This window comes from Plectrocnemia conspersa, unplaced genomic scaffold, assembly GCF_051122295.1.
Source record: "Plectrocnemia conspersa isolate PC_06_02 unplaced genomic scaffold, ASM5112229v1 ptg000009l, whole genome shotgun sequence".
NCBI lineage: Eukaryota > Metazoa > Arthropoda > Insecta > Trichoptera > Polycentropodidae > Plectrocnemia > Plectrocnemia conspersa.
The window spans coordinates 28,802,804-28,820,971 of record NW_028277173.1 but is presented as its reverse complement, the minus strand read 5'-3'; the positions used below and the strand labels follow the sequence as shown (position 1 = coordinate 28,820,971).

General features: G+C 30.2%; 1 protein-coding gene across 4 annotated transcripts in view; it reads left to right on the top strand.

Moving 5' to 3' along the window:
- mol (dual oxidase maturation factor 1 mol) overlaps window positions 1-18,168 on the top strand; it is a 130,054-nt gene that overhangs the window by 13,582 nt on the left and 98,304 nt on the right. The gene's annotated exons all lie outside the window — the stretch shown is intronic.

The following is an 18,168-nucleotide window of genomic DNA, read 5'->3' as shown; positions in this document are numbered from 1 at the left end:
CCGAATGATCTGAAGTGCAGCAGTTGATTTTTATGCATCGTGTGTCACAAATTTAAGTATTCTGGGATTACTGGAATCGAGTTATGACATGATTACGACAGTATATTGTGTATTTTTTAACGATGACGTCATGCGTTGTTGTCTTGTTATTATTAAAATTGTAATTGTGCACGTACAATTCCATTACATGTGTTAAAATCACGTAATTTCCAAGTCCAAACTCAGCATCAAGATCGCAACGGCACACAAAAATGATACTTTGAGACGAGTATTATTATTTTATGGTTATGTCTTATTCGAATCGTGATTTTTAAGGTTGATTTACTTAAAAAACAAAATCGGTTTGTAATTTTACAAATTTATGCAAAAATACGGTTTTTGGAACCGGGTCCTAAAAATCGTTCCTAAAGTCAATTCTTATATTTTTTACTAATATATGTTTTTTTATAGTCATTTTCGTTACTTATGACTAAGTATATTATTTCAATATGCAATCAAACATATCAGTGTTCTTTGAACATTAAATTAGAATGTATTATTGCATCTTACAAACATTTATATAAAGCTTAGAATATTAAGTGCACTGATTTTCTTTTTTTAATTAAATTCTTCATTCCATTTTTGCAATATCCTTATTGATATACCATTTTTTACTTATATTATTACCACAATTGTACCAAACAGGCAATAGTTTCGATATAATGTAAACTAAAATATTGGAATTTACTAGTTAATAAATCAACATATACAGAAATTAAAAAAAATATTTTGTATTTTTGCCAAAAAAAATACAAAATTTTAAAAACTTTATTGTTGCTACATTTTATATAGATTGCTATCCAGGGAGGAGGGCAAAACTTGAGCAGTCAGTATTTTTTTTAATATTTAGATTTTATTGATATTAATAGTAATTTATTAAAAAATATACATTTTTCTGGCCAAATTCAATGAGGGGGGGGAGGAACAAATGCAACTGTTGCTATCGTAAATTAATTTAGTCAGGACCACCCATTATCGTTGCTTTGATAAACATATTATAAAAGCAATTGATTTGTGTCCCTTGATTTAAAAAAAAATACGAATCACTTTTCATAAAAACCACATTATTGATTTTTAATCCACTACATTATATAATATATGCAGAAAAATATTTTATTTAGTTTTTTATACATATCTGACCATTATGATTTTACATGTTTTTATTTGGGACAGTATACAAATAATAATTCCAGTAGACCCCCCAATAACACGGTAAATTGAAGACATGCTATCTGGGTATCCGTTACTTTATGTGTGAGCGAGCCAAAAGGAGGATATCTCGTCACATAGTACGCTTGACTCGTACATACGTATTGCAAAAAAATATTTTTAATCCCCCAACTACACGCACCCAAATAGCACGTTCTCAATTTTCTTGTTACTAGAGGGTCAACTGTATATCATAACATATTTTTAAAAATATTAACACAATCTTACATATTTTTTAATCACCGAAAACATCTTTGTGCTTAGCAAGCTCGTTAAATAGCTAGGTGCCTTGTGGAAAAAAAGCGTTTTCAAGTATTGGCGTACTATCTGCGACGAGTAAGAATTATGGACGCGATCGCAACTTTCTAGAGTATTTTAAAACTTGCAGCTCAAAGTCGCAAAACATTTAAGAACTGTCAAAACCACCCTTAAACAACTACAAAAATATTATAATTTAGTAGACGCTACACCAATGATTTGTATCTTAACGTTCCTAGAAAAAATAAACAAGGATACAAATATAGATTCGATCGGTACTTCTTTTGATAAATATTCTCCAATAATTTAATTTGCTTCACTTAGATTCACTTTTACAAAGTAATTAACCCTTTTGCATAATAATTGTTTTCATTTTTTGCAAAGTAATTTGCTTCACTTGAATTCCAGAAAATAGAGCAATACTCAAGGACGATACGAAATGCGTGTCACCAGTATATTATTAAAGTGACACGCGCTTCGCATAATGAAGCCGAGCATTTTTGGCGCAATATGCGAATAAAATTTTTAACGCTGCTCGTACGTCACTCCCAAATATTTTCGCCTAAACAATGAAAGAATTCTACCGGGAATAGGGATTTGGAAAATGTGACAATTTGGCAATGTTAAAAGGTAGTTTGTTGTTGATCGACCACCTTCACAGTGACTTCAGGTATTTTTTTATAAAAATAGCAATTTTGTGCGAATATTCTGAAACACTTTCAGTCATCAGCATGCAATAAATATACCAAATTTTAATTGTCGCATGAATGTCATTAAAAAAGAGGACCCAGATTGCTTCTCTGTGGTACTCCAGAATGATCATAATATTCTTGTGATAAATGATTACCATACCTCACGTACTAACTCAAGTAACTCGAAAAAAAGTTAGCAAGACTGTCTGAGAAACTAAAATAGCTTAACTTTCAAAGAAGTAGCTCATAATAAACTGTCGAATGCTTTTTGAAAGTTGGTAAAGACTACATTGACCTGGATGAAATTTTAACTATTCAGCTTTATTATTAAAATAAAAATATCTCATCTAATAGTTCTAAAATTTATTTAATTGTACTTCAAGAATTTCTTACAATATATCACTAGATATTGCATGCATTAGGAAGTAAGCATTTAAACGACTCAGTATTTTTGTGTATTAGGAAAACTGCTTCTGATCTTTGTCTATAATTTTAGAAAAAATAGCTCTCTAGAACTAATCACAAGATTAATCTTATTTCCGCTAGTTAATAAGTATATAAAAAAATAAAATCATTGTGAAATGTTGGTATTAAATATTTGTATATACCTGAAAGTTATAATATAAAAAAATATTTTTAATTGTATTTAATACATTGTACCTAAAATGTGATGAAATATAAGGTTTTACGATATTTCTGTCTTTGCATAATATAAACAATAATATTGTTATTTCATTTAATTAAGCCCAAGACCAAAAGGTTATTTCACTAAAATAATAGAATTAAATGGATTTATGATTACCGCCCGTTGAGATTTTACGGCACACGACAAGGTCGAGCAACATTTTTATATTAATTGGTCAGATTAGATCTGAGAAGCAAATACATCTTGCATCATGTAGCAGAACAATAATTACTCCAAACTCCAGATCCGCTCCAAAGATCACCCAGATGATGTCAGCTCTGCCACGTTTTGCAAATATTCCGATTTGTTCCAGCAACAACCTTGCTCGTTTCCGATCCGGGGAGATCACTTTTAAAGACTAATTCGCAATTCTGAAACCCTCAGACCGTAACAAACCTTGCGAAGCTCCTTACATCATCATCGGTCGACTCGAGGTCTTCCTATCTCTTGTTCGTCTTCGGATTGTCTTGGGCAACGGTGCGTGGACGGTTTTAGCAGCTCTTTTGGATAATATTCGCAGCGGAAAGGAAAAAAATAGCAGCACTCATGCTTCTGGTCTCCTTTCGCAACTGTCTCGATTTATTATAACAACCACCGAAGGAAGTTGGCCAACAGAGAGTCGCTGGTTCCTTTGTCTTCTTGAATAAAGAGACACGAGACTTGGGCAACGAGGAGACAATTAAAAAGCGTGTTTGTTGTGGTTTTAGCGTTTCGATTCACAATGGAAATTAGGTAAAGTACGAGTCATTGCCGCCTTCTTGATTAGTTTTCTGTACAACTACTTACGTATTTATTTTCTGCGGTGAGGCCATTTAAAACATTTATATAGATGGAAATAATTAATAGATAATGTGTTATTCGAAACCTCTACTATTATATAATACAATTATTTGTATTAACCGGAAATAAATTGAAAACACATGTTATTTTTCTTTATACAATAATGAGAAGCCTTTCTCTGTATTAAAACCAACTTATTAAATTGAAAAATTATACTCTTCGTTAAGAAGTTATTAAAAAGTATAAACAAACATTCTTTCTTGTTAACCGGTTATTTGTACAGCACAAAATTCACTGTATGAAAAAATCCGTTCCTAAAATATATTAAAACAGTTGGGAACCACTGGCCAGCTACCGGTGTTTCGACTGGTTCCGCCTGAGCATAAAAAGTGTGATAATTCATTTTTGGTAGCCGATTTAAACGGTGACTAATGAGCGTGTGGCACAGTAGCCATTGCGTGGTAGCCGTTTGCGGGTTCGAGTTCGGAAAAACCCGAAATACAAGTTGGAAATTATGTTTTTCAGCCTGGCTACTTTCACGACTTTACATAAAACCGAGAAGAGCCACTTGAATTTCATATTGAATTTTACTTCACTGACCTTAAAATATATTTACTATAAATTAATATTCTTTATTCTTATAAGAATAGTAACCCATAGCTACTCCTGGGTTTTATGAAATAGATCATCTTTAATTCTTCTGAATTGATGAACTGTAGCATTTCTTACTAAAATATATCAGTCACTTTTCTCTGTGATTCACGTCAAAAATTTAGAGAATTATATTTATGAATATTATGGTGCTTTTGAGTTTTAATGCTGAAGATATATATATTAAAAATACAGCTACTAGGCGGTGAATGGTAGGTCTGTAAATCAGAGTCTTCCCTGGCGTGTCAAGTTGTATTATTATCGGCTGTGTTTTCGTGTCCGCTAGCTAATCTTAGTTCAAGACAACTCTGACGAATCGCAGATGAGGATGTTTGCAAGCCAATTGCATCACACAAAATGTGTTTACGCCTTAAAAGACAAAGAGTCCAGATGGCCATTCCGGCGATCGTTAATTAAAAGCATTTTTTTCACACTTTAGAGGTACTTATGAATGATTGATGTTTCAAAACGGATGTGCTATTAATAGCCCATGAAATATTTAGTGCAGACACTTTGTCATTTTCTAGTAGAATGCGTCTATGTTTAATTTCATTCTCTCGCCTTAAGATTAAAGTTGTCTAAGACCATATTAGAATATCTAAACTTAATGTATTGATAAATAATTGTACAACAATGATTTTTATCACAAAGATAAAATAACTAAATTTAAAAAAATATATTTTGATCAGCTGTTAATACTTCCAATAAAAACTATTTTTTTAGATACAATCAAGTATGTATTTAAAACAATTTAAATTCAAATGATCGATAACTATTGTAGTTTTTATCAGATAGCTATAAAACTTCTGGAATAACAGAGATTTTTTTTTCAGAAAAAATGGTAGGTTAGGTTAATTGATAAGAGCAAAAATGTAATAAAATAGAATAAAATATAATTTTTTTTTTAAATATGTACTGTTTAGAATATAACGGTTTTAACATTGTTTCTTCCGTAGTTTTAATCAAATCTCTGGAAAATTATATTTCTGTAGTGAATTGCGAATAAACTAGTGTCAACAGTACATCGTTTGAACTTTTTTCTCTTATGCAATAGAACGTTTATCTGAGCATAAACGAGTACGTTGCCCGTATAACATAACAGTTTTTTTATTACATGCATGCATATAGCACAAATCTGTTATTTACGTAATTTTCATATTAACAGTATTCTCAACCGTTTAAGAGATAATTTGCTGTATGATTTTGCGATAAAGATGGATTACTACTAAATTAAAAATGTTACCTGCTAAATTGCGTTAATGTTAATAAGTACTTATAAATCAATGACTCAGTGTATACAAAAAGCATAATCAGGACATACTACATAAAAAATAAAAATCGAGAAATACTGATGAAAAATCCGATTAAAAATCTATTGTCGCTCGAATATCAAGAAATTAATTTTAAATTTTTATGATGACAAAAATAAAGAGATCTGACTATTGATGAATAGACAAGCTTGAGAAATAGAAAATACTTCAAAATTGTCTTTCACAGTGAAGAAAATATTTTCAATTTAGAACTAGTCTTTATATCAGGAAGATGTGATTTTTCTGAAATCCGAAGAATTGTTTAAGAGTCGCTTGAAAAAAATCAGAATTGTGTTTAAAACTGAAATTGTGGCAACAACGACTGATGGTCGAAAATCAACTATGCATAAATCATCCAAAAGAGAATGAATGTCAAACAGATAAAAATTCTGATGAAGAGGACGACAACAACAATGAAATAAACTATGTGTTGTAAATAAAAGTTAAATTTTTATTGAAATATAAAATTTAACTTTTATATATTGAGAAAATCAAAAAATAGTTTATTTTGCTTTAAAATCTCGCTAACCACTTTGATGCAAACTTTCACAATGTTTAATTAGAAAAGAAATAAGTTATTAAACCGCATTCTCTTATGTTTATACAAGGAAGTATCTTGAGCGCCAAAGATGTCCATGCATGCCTCTGATGAATTTAAAATATTTCTTAATGGCGCGCCAAGTACGAAGCAATCCTTGTTGGATAATAATACTAATCGATGATGGTTACTGAATAGTTACATATGCTTATTACAGGGCTATGCAATTAAAAGTAGTACTAAATTAAATTAAATTAAATTTTCCTGAATTAATACACAGTTTGTGGTTGCCTCCTAACGAGCGAATGATACGCATTAAACAACCCTAAAAGTAGTGTAAAACAATTTTGAAATATTTTTTAAAAATGTCGAGAATGTCCTCATAAGTTTGAGGTATTTTATTTTTATGATGCGATTGTATCCTGTCTTTTGCGCTCCGGACAAAAGCGCCCGACATAATTTCGCAGTGTCATATGCGCGCCGACATAATCGCGCGGTGTCATTTGCGCGAATTAAAAAAAATAAAAACAGAATTTGTATAAAATAGGATATACCTACTAATTAGAGGGCTAATGATGGAGACATGTTGAGCGGAATCCCAACTATATATTTGTTTTAAAATCTCATTAAATATTTTCAAATCATTATTAAGTCAAATCCGGGTGCTTTATTTGAATTAATATTAGTTATTGTTTCTATATGTTACATATTTTATTTCTTCATTTTCTTGGTCCTTTGTATTTAAATTCATTGGATTTGAAGACTTCCTCAAGATGGTTAGCAAAAGCGTTGGCTTTTTGTTTGTTATCTCTTTCTAAATCCCCATTCATCGTTTTGATTGGCGGCATATGAGTTATATGTTTTTTAATCTTTTCGTTGCATTTCATAGAGAATATTCCGAATCTTTATATGCTGTTAAATTATTCAGGTAATTATTTATTGAACCTTTATTTAGTTTCTGATTTTTTTTATTAAAATTGTTGTGCTTTAATATTTAGAATATTTTTATCATTGAATTTCTGGTTTGATGCCATATTCTCCTTGACCTTTTTTTCATTCAATAGATTTCTTATCATTATTGTATAGTTATTGCTTATTGCCTTAAGGTTTAGTTTTTTTAATTTGTTCCAAACTGCTTTTTGTATATCCTTAAAGTAGTATTCAACTGCTTCCTTGAGTTGCTGTTTTATTTTTAATTGTACATTCCACTTAATGTTTTTGTGTTCTTGTGCTTTCGCAATCTCTTGTTTTGTTGGTGAGACTTGGTCTAATTTATATCTTAATTATTCCTTCACTAAAGGTCAGAATCACTGCTAAATGATCAGAACTTAACTCAAGGCTCTCTTCAATATCTGTTTGCCACCTTTCTGGAAATAAAGAAGTCAAGGACGTTAGGTATTTTTTAGGATCAGTGGGCCAATAGGTTGATTTACCAGTTGTATGAAAGTCACATTTTAATTCCCTTATAGCATTTCCAAGTTCTTTGCATTTTGTAGTAGTTAAACTTGATCCACAGTCTGTGGACTTAGTAATAAAATACATTAACATATCTATAATTCTGATTTAAATTTATTTAATTTAAATTAACAGGTTACCCCAATGCGTCGCGATGGTCGATAACTATAATTGTATTATTTCAATACATAGCATAACATGTTTTTTAACAAAAAAAAACAAATTATTAAATCTCATTATTTGTGCGATGATAAAATAGTGTAGTAAAAGTAATTATCTCATGAAGATGCCGAAGGACATCTTCGGCGAAATATCGATACAAAAATTAAAACGAAATAATCTCCAAATTCAATATTTTACAAATCAAATTTGACCGTCAGAAAAGTTTTTTTTTATGGATTCTGGAATTTAAATATCTGTAAATAATTATTAGTTAGGTTCCATATATAAAAATAGATTTACTAGTTGAAGAAGTTTGATTGCTAGATTGGAATGGATAAATATTCAAGAAATATTGTAGTATTTAGTATTTTATAAGAAATAAAAATACTTCAAACAGAGAAAAATTACGGATAGTTAGGTATAAGAAAACGAGTACGGCTAGGGGAATTATGTACGGATGTGTGAAATTGTATAATAATATTCTTAGGACAATCCGCAGAAATTAAACTGTAACGTGCTTCCCAAATGGAATAAAAAAAAGCACCTTTGTGCATTGAGAAATAAATTATAATATTGCGGCTTTTTTATTTTCTGTTTATATATATATTTAGTTAAAATTTGATTGATGTAAAAATTAGCTATTAAACTAAATAAATTAATAAAATAAAATAAATAATAAATACAAAAATTTTTCACAAACTAAAATTTTGCTTCATATTATATTAATTTAAAACAGTATGACACGAAATAATTAATGCACTCATTTTTTCTGATTTCTTGACTTAGACCATTTTCATAATTATGGGCTCATTTGGCAACACTGAGCAGCAAAAAAACACGATTAATCATCAGATAAATATTATGAGTAAATATGTTTAATAATTAATAATCAAGTTAATGTCTGGCATTTTTCATATTTAATAACCCATGACAGACTTTGTCAAAGGCTTGTTCAAAATCAAATAATTTAAACTATCCGGTAATATTTAATGACGTGACAGGTGAAGTGAAGCTCCCCATCCAAATGAACAAATTGCGCTCCGGTTACAATCCTCTTTTATCCAAAATAAGAGCAAACATGTCGAGATGCTATCGGTTACAATTCTGCACAGTTATAAATCTCGCGTGCGCGCAACAAATCAATTTCGCGATACCACTACGGCACGGGTGTCTGAGCAAGCGGGTCATTGTTGCGGCAATGGCGAGTGGGTCGAAGGGTCACCTGGCCACTGGCTGTTATTAATACACAAACTGCATTTTGCAACCCGGCGCTCTTTTTCATCTCAAGAACGATCACATTGTACATTTATAGTGTCGCATGACATTTGTATGCGATATACCCACAGCAACGAGGTCGAGGTGCAAAATCGCCATGATTAACCGTGCAACCCGACTTTGCCTGGGGCCGACTTATTCGTTAAAATAAGTGTATCGAAGACCCTAAAATATATTTTTAATAAACATATATTCCATACCTTATCAACTTGCCAAAGTTGTACATTCGGTTTATAGAACAATTATTTTATATATTACTCATTTCAATTATTATCATTTTATTTATATTTAAGTTAATGCAGTCGAATGTGTCTAGTCTGATCTTTGCCGCGTTATATTCACCGTGGTGTGCGTAAGCCATATCCCCACCATGTACGTTGGAAGGGGTCGTAATAATGCCAGCGTACCTTTCAATGGCTGCTAGATCTATGGACACCACTCGCGGGATTTCAGACGCGCGTGTGTCGTGTTGTCTATGTACAAGGCGCTACAAAGTAATGCTTTTTATGAGAGTAGAATATTATTTAAGTAAAAACTGTACTTCAATCATCAATTTTATATTGTAAAATACAATCTTATTTTGAATAAGGATACATTATAACTTCACAATTTTTTTTAAGTTAGTCACTTATTTTTATATTATATTATATATAATCAATCAATAAATTTATTTAATAATTTATTAAATTAACCTTATGAAATATAATTTTTAATTATACTTTTAATCATATTCGCTTTAGAAATATTTAATGGATGCATGATATTGATGTTAAATTTCAAAAATTGCATTTAACAGTTAAATTGTTGACATTGTAGCCTAAATTATGTCCCATAAAATGAGATATTACTAAATTTCAACAGCAACTAATTATAAAGGCTATAAAATAATTTTCCTGGACTTGAATTGCGTCACTTTTTCATCACATAATTTACGTCTTACATTTAAACCGATAGACTTTTACCGTAATTTTACAATAATTTCATAACGCTTTACAAAATTTTCACAGCTGTCAACATTGACAGAGAATACAGCGACTAGTTTTATCGTTGTAAAACTATTAAATATAATTGAACTTGTAATCGGATTTACTTCACGAAAAGACACCGAAGGCATATCGTAAAATTCAAGATATAAAAAATAGCTCAATTTAATGTTGAGAGCCGAGACATGCAGCATCCGTGGCGACTCTCGGTCTGCATATTGCGCAATCTGTTGCGCAATCTTATATGAGGAATTCAGCATTTTTTTCCTTCACATTTATCTACATACATAATGTACGTTAAAAATGCAGATAATAATAAACATTGACATTATGCATATTACAAGCAATAATATTAATAAATCTCTTGATGTTTTTTTCGCAGAGAAACTGTGACAGTTCTCACAGCGGGTTGTGCGGATAATCGATTAACTGTGTAATAATGAGACGTTTATGATGTCTGCTGGAGGAAAAAAATATTAAACAGCGATGAAAAGATATAATAAAACGATAGGCAAATAAAAATGCGATAGATCATCAATCAAAACTGTCGTTTGCTCAATGCTATGTGTTTATAATCTATGCTATCTATTTATATTATATTATCAAGATGGCTGACGATTTCCTGTTTTACTTAATTAAAAGAAATGTAACAGTTACCCATTGCCTTTTTATATTAGTTAAATTATTATTTCAAAAGAAACCGAGTCTTTTTAATTGTTATATAAACATATATTATTAGGGGTGTCCTAAATTAATTAATATAAAAATAAACATCAAATTTTTTACATTATTACAAAATATTCAGAAATATATATTTATTATATAAAAATATGTATGTTTTTGGAAATGTTAAAGCAGAATATAAAATAAAGAATACATTTAAATGTATTATACTTATAATAGATAATTATATAAACTTAGATTTTGTACATATTGAATACAATGTGCACAAATTTGCTCGTTTCATCATATTTTTATACTCTTTATGAGTTTATCGGTTTCATCTTCTATTCATAATTAAAGGTATTGCTCTTTCTTATGCTATCAAATTACAAAAAAGGACAGTTCAACTTGTGATAAATCATTATTAAAATGGGACACCACCGTGAAACACCTTTTAGTAGCTAAAGTCATAAGGTACGTGCTATAAATCAGAAAGGATTAAAATAATATTTGTCACTTTCAGAAAAAAAAATGTATCGAGCCGCTTCTAAGCCTAAGCTTAACTCGCTTATTACAAAAAATGCTTGTTCCACTAAAAATGTACAGACAAAAAAAATTCCATGCAAGGGGCAATGTATATAAATACGGAAAAACTAGCAACCAATAATAATTTTCTCTCAGGCACTTTGTCTGAAGACTTCCTCTCAAGGAACATCCACTTCGGAGTTTAAGAGTTCTTTAACTTGGATTGCAATCAAGAGAAGACCGGCCAAAGTTCAGATCAGTGAAAAACGTTTCTCTCTTCACATCCACTGGTCCAACTCATAGTTTCAATCATAGTTTAACCCGCACTGTAAATGCCTGGAGCCTACGGACGCACCCATGGACAACAAATCTCTATTGTGGAGCAACATATTTAATATTAAACAACTTTTTCTTAATAAAAATAAACACCCTTGAGTTTTGTTAAAACAGCTTAAGACAAACTGAAGTAGTTCTAGCTCGATTTAAACTAATTCTTGAGATCAATAAAATCTAGAAAAAAATAGTCTGTGATGATCGATCGGAATTACACAATATTTATATCAAAATTATTAATTCTAATCTAATACACAAAGGTTCATGTAGTCTTTCGGATATTAGTACCTAGTGTTTTCTCTTGAAACACCGTATTAATAGAATGTTGATGACCGTGGATTGCGTAGGACGAAAACCATGTTGATGGTCTATAAAGATCTGCTGACCAATCTTGGTAGATCGATGATTACTGATTAAAAAATCTACTTTCGAACACCGGATGTAAATACGTATAACATGAGACTTAAGTATGATGTTCGAATCGGTTATCTACATTATACTACATGATTATGATTGGCGATGGTTATCGTCGTGCGAACACAATATCTAGAAGTGAAAGCTGAGACGGCGCCTGAAAAGCGGGCAGGTCCGACCCCAGTAGGGTCCACAGACAGCTTTTTTATACCGACCGGCGGAACCGGAAATTGGCCCAAGGTGTCATCGTTGAATTGAAACGGTAATATGTAACGTCCTGTTTAAGGCTAATGGGATTATGCCATTGGTTTCGATCGTTATCTTCGACTGTATGTTGTCGAACTAATTAATGATGGACAGTGGAACGGTTTTACTTTGATTTGAATAATGACTGTTAATTCAAATGCAAGTGATTCGAATCGTTTTAACGTTTTTAAAGAGTATAAAAAGGTAATGGATTCATCGTTATATTTTAATCAATAACAATGACAGTTAAATTTTACTGACGCATTTATAATACAGAAAATCTTTTTCTATAACGATTTTTTTGATAAAATCACAACTCGATAATTCTTATCTAAGGTTAAACAAATTTAAATTTAACAAATACTATTTGTTTCAATAATTTTTTAATGCTTTGGCATTAAAAAATTATTGAAACATAGTATTTGTTAAATTAAAATTTTTAATAGCAAAATCCATATAAAAATGCAGTTTTATTATTTACTTTTTTAAATTTGTATATCAGAGAATAATAATAAATATTTGAATATATAATATAACAAATGAAAAAAAATAACAAAATACTACTAATATAAATCAATACATTTTTAGTAACAAAAATCTTTTTATCTAAAGTGTACGTATCTTAGTTGTTTAATATAATTTTGGTTTTAAATTTGGCTGAACTGTTGACTAAATTATTAAGGTAATTTTTTGCTGTTATGTTTTAAAAATAAAAGTAAATTCTTTCGTAAATTCTAAATATAGATGATTGTTTGATTGTCAAATATATTCTTCTGTTAATTTTCATTGCTTTACATTCTTCTCTATTTTTAAGTAAAAATTCGTTTACAATTAGAAAATTTAAGTGTATTATACCAATGTAAATTACTAATATAATTGTAAAATATTTTTTATATATATTGACGTATTCATAAATATATATACATATATGTGTATATTGATCATCTATGATTGGAATTTTCGCTGTGCGTAATTTTCTATATAACAATAAATATATTGTTTTATAACATAAAACAATAATTTCCCACAAATATTATTATTTCAATTTGGTGGATATTGAAGTATAAATTAAAATACATCGATATTGTAAGAAAGCCGTGATAATTAGGGGTTAGATTTTTATTTTATGAATGTAATTGTGTATTATAAATAAATTATATATTGCATAGCTTATAAATACATACAATTTCTATTAAATTTATCACATAATGCTAATGGTATCAAACATATATATAGTTTAAACAGATTAAAACTTAATAAATATTACATAAAATAGTATTAAAATATATTTTAAAAATATTTTCTTAAAAAAAATGTGGAAAACCCCGAATTTCGCAGAAATTTTTCAATAGCAAAATAAATATTAAAAATCATAATCTTATAATATTAATGTATAACAATATTTTTTTAATGAACAAAACCTTTCTGAGTGAATTTACAGTAAAATAATATACATATTTTGGCTTTTGAAGAATAATTAAAAAAGTCATTGATTTTTTCTGGATTCTATATTTTCTAAATATTTATATATTGACATTAATGTCTGGATTCTTCGATTATTTAATTTCTCTTTGATTGTCCTCTTAAAATAAATATTTTCTGATTGTTTTAACAAAAATTGAAGGAAAAACTTTGGCTGTCAATAATAATCGTAAGACAATTGTCATATTTATAAAAATAATACAAATTTAACCATTTTGGTTTATCGATTCCCATGCATAACTTCTTCTTATCGAAGCGGGTTCTTGGATCACCAAAGCAAAACTAAAACCGCCGGCCGGTTAGATTTAGGACATTCATATACTTAGGATCTTTCTGAAAAGTATATACATATTCAAACATCTGACACGTACACCTTCAGAAATGTTTATTTTATTACTTGAGCAAAATTAAGGCGAGATCTTGTCTTTACCAGACACCTATTAAAACCTTCCAAAAAGTATGCATATTAGTTTTTTACATGCTTTACTTATGTAGCGTTATAAAAATGTCAGTGATTGTAAACCTTTTCAAAATATTTCTACAAATTTAATTTTATGTAATAAAAAATGCCGTATAAAATTTCTCGCTTAGTCAGAAAATTCTCGATTTGTTATTTTTCTCAAAAAGAAGCACTATATATATGTATATGTTATTACTTCAAATATTTTATAACATTTTATAGTACTTTTATTTAATATTTCAAAAATTGTACATGTGAATGATAAATATATAAAAAGTATATTTAGATCTTAAATAAAATAATATTTATGTTATTTGCACGAATCATGTTTGGAAAATAAATATTCTTATTTACAATAATTTAATTCATAAATGAACTTTTTTTTCTGACTAGTAATATAAATATTTAGTATATTTTTTTACTTTTCTTTGAATTTTTTACGAAAAAAATTTTGATATATAAAATATTACATGTTTTTAGTATCGTATAGAACTACTGAGCACCTCTATACATTCTGTATGAAAAAAAAATATATTTTTTTTTACAAAATGGTGGCCAACGTAAAAGTTAAAAGTGTCATAACTTTGCGAAATCAAATCCTACTGAAAAATGTTGTATCGAAAAAGTGTTCAGAAGCTTAATTTGCATTTAAAAAAAATTAAAACATATTTTTTTTTCTTAAAAACAAGCGACTTGGCATATACAATAGTTAACGCTAGTATTTGGTTCCTTTTATAGATATGGATTTGAATTTTTGATACAAAATAGTGCTTTCGAATACCCTTATATTACTTAATGCAAATAAATTTAAATATTGTGTGATGGTGTTAAAATGGTAGGTCTTCGCTGGAGTGTCGAGTTGAATTATTGCCGGCTGTGATGTGTAACGATCTGCTGATGGGTCCTGTACTGAGACTGAGGCGTTTATCTTGGTGCGTCTCTCACCGCGTCTCTTGCCGAGACTCTGAAGCGTCTTCTTTCATCTGCTTCCTGGTGAGCAATGATAATATTTTTTATAATGCTAGTTTGAGACAGCATAAGCAAGTCGCAGATGTCGCAAATGTTTGTGGTCTATTTTTACAATTAATTTAATTTTAAATTAATTTTACTATTTTGTGGTCTAATATTTACAATTAATAACGCGATTGCTTAGTCACGAGATCTCTCATCTGTTGTAATAAAAAATACGATGTATAACCTAAAGTTCCAGATACTGTTTTTATTTGTTCGAAAATATCATTAGAATGACCTCTTAATTATAAAAATTTGCGTAGGTGTTTATATCTAATCATATTTTAAATATGAGGTATTTTTTTTATATATTTGCTGTAAAGAACTGTTAAATTTGGACTAATCGCGTGGGTAATATTAATATGGCCAGTGATAGCGCATTGTTGTATCGTAATATTATTTGTAATATCTAAATTTATAATGATTTTTCTCTGGTTGTCGAGATTTACAAGAAGCTTACGAAACACTCTATATGCGCATCGGACATATTCATTATTACACAAGACGCATCTCGAAAGACATAATTCGCGTTCGAAACCCAACATAGTGGTTTTTGAAAAATCAGACAGCAGCTCCGTATTCGTACAAACGATATATCCTCGAGTCTCACAAATTTATAAACCTCGTATGAAAAAAACAACTTTGCATATGACGTCACAGAAAGATAAGCCGCTTAGCTCGTTGTTACTTTCTACACATAAAACACTCGTACGTATATATGAGATAAGATTTTTTTGGGTACGCATTGTTACTTAAATTATCGTAACGAAGGACTTTCTCTTAAAAGCTTATCTTTTGTAGTTTATGGTGGAATGTCTTCTTTAAATCTTATGTGACGCATGAGTCCAGATAACATCTCTTGTGGTAATAAGATGGCTGTTATATTTTTAAGATTAACTGAAAATATATTTATTTGTATTCAATTGTAAGAGCTTTGTTCCATTCTGGTGTAATTAAGTATTTTAACCATATATTGAAATATAAGACACCTAAGCCCCTATGCGTATATTGGCACCGTTCATTATGTTACAATGTTACAAAACCATCAATATTTTGCCGTGAATTGTCAGTAGAACGTTTTCGCCGGACGCATTCCGCCCACGTATACCTAATCAAAAGCGCACCTACATTAAACATCATAAAGTGTTCGAACGTGTCCGATTTGCAGCACAATCACTTTGCAATTACCCTGTAGTATATTCAGCCTGGAGCCAGAATTTAAACTTTCTTCGTTTCGCTAATCACCGAGCGATCGGCAGGCTCAGCACGTTCGGATGCCATCATTCCAATAGGCATATTGCACATCTCAGAACCGAGAGACTTATCGCATCAGTCATCGACAGAATCGCTAAATACTGAAAGGGCACGTTTATTCTTAAAGAAAATTGCCTGTATTCATTTTCTTTTTGAGCATTGTGAGCAAACGTCGAGGTCCGTTGTGATGAGTGAATCATATATATTTAAGAAGTTGAATACCAGACGTTTTTCTGTTCCTGATTTGCTTCCCGAATTAAATTAAGCAGTCTAGTTACTTCACTAAAGTGTATTTTTACCGTCTCTGCCGAATCACAGATGCGGATGCTGGTGGGCCAATTGCATCGCTTGATTATTTAATATTTGTTTTGAAAATCATTACTACAAAAGGTAGATGACAATAGCAATTTATATTCAAGATAGACGCATTGTCTATCGCGTATTCTTTACGTATACAAATGCTTACGAGTGGTTAACAAGCGGATCTTTCAATTATTATGTAATTATTTATCATTGAGTAATCTCTTTTTTTAATAGGCCTTTTATCTGATTTGTTAGCTATTTCTTTTTCATAATATTTTTAATGGTCGTTTGAATTACCTTATAGTTAACGATGCAGCTAGTCCTGCTAAGATATTCGAAATAATTATCCATTGATACATCTTCAATCACTTACCAAAACAGTGACAAAATCTTTTGCTGCAAAAATAAAAGAAGACGTTGTATCGTATATTCAGGGTGTGCTAGGTGTGCGGCGCACACCCGTAAAACCATCTAAAATATAAATTTAGAAATTTAGAAAATTTAGGGCATAAAGCGACATCATTTTGCATACAGTAGTATGCAAAATTATAAAATTTTAATATGCAGTGTATAGTATGCATTGGTATTTGTCAGTCGCTCTAAAAGTTTCCGCGCGACCGACACGCTATGTATTACTCATGTGGCGCGCCGACCTTGAGTGCGGCGGCCGACTAAAGTAAATTGTTCCGAGATTTAACGGCTGAAGTCGATCTGTCGGCTGGCAGCGCTCAGTAGTAAAATAGGTCTCGAATTTGGTGCACGTACTTCAAAAACTCTTGCGTCCGTCGCTGCTTTTTTATTACATTATATCACAATAACATGTCACTCATTTTTTATATTTTGGCGTAAAATAGTTTATTATCTTATTTACATATGATCAATACTTAATTTTCTATTCTAGATTATATTTTTTTATTTACCCCAATAATGATGAAGAATACTGTTGAAGATATTTTGAATAATCCATTTTCAAAAAGAAGTTATGAAATTAAATTGAAGATCATCAAAATTGGCAAACCACGTCCACCTCTTCCCAATTTATTTATGAAGCATAAAGACAATAAATGTGAATATACAAGACATTTTTCATTTTCATCATATGAACGAACTGAGTGGTTAACAGGCTGCGAACTTCGATCTAGATTGTTCTGTTGGCCATGTTTATTGTTTTCCAAAGAAAGAAGCGTGTGGAATAAAAGTGGATTTGCTGACCTTAGTCATCTGATAACGGCACTGAAAAAACACAAAAGAGCGCAGTCACACGTTCAATCATTTTTTTCTCTCAAAATGTTTGGAAAACAACGAATTGCAGTCATGATTGACGCTCAACGTAAAGCTAATATAAGTCAACATAATGAACAAGTTAATAAAAATAGAGAAATATTAAAACGAATGATTGACGCAGTAGTATATCTAGGAAAACAAGAACAACCTTTTCGA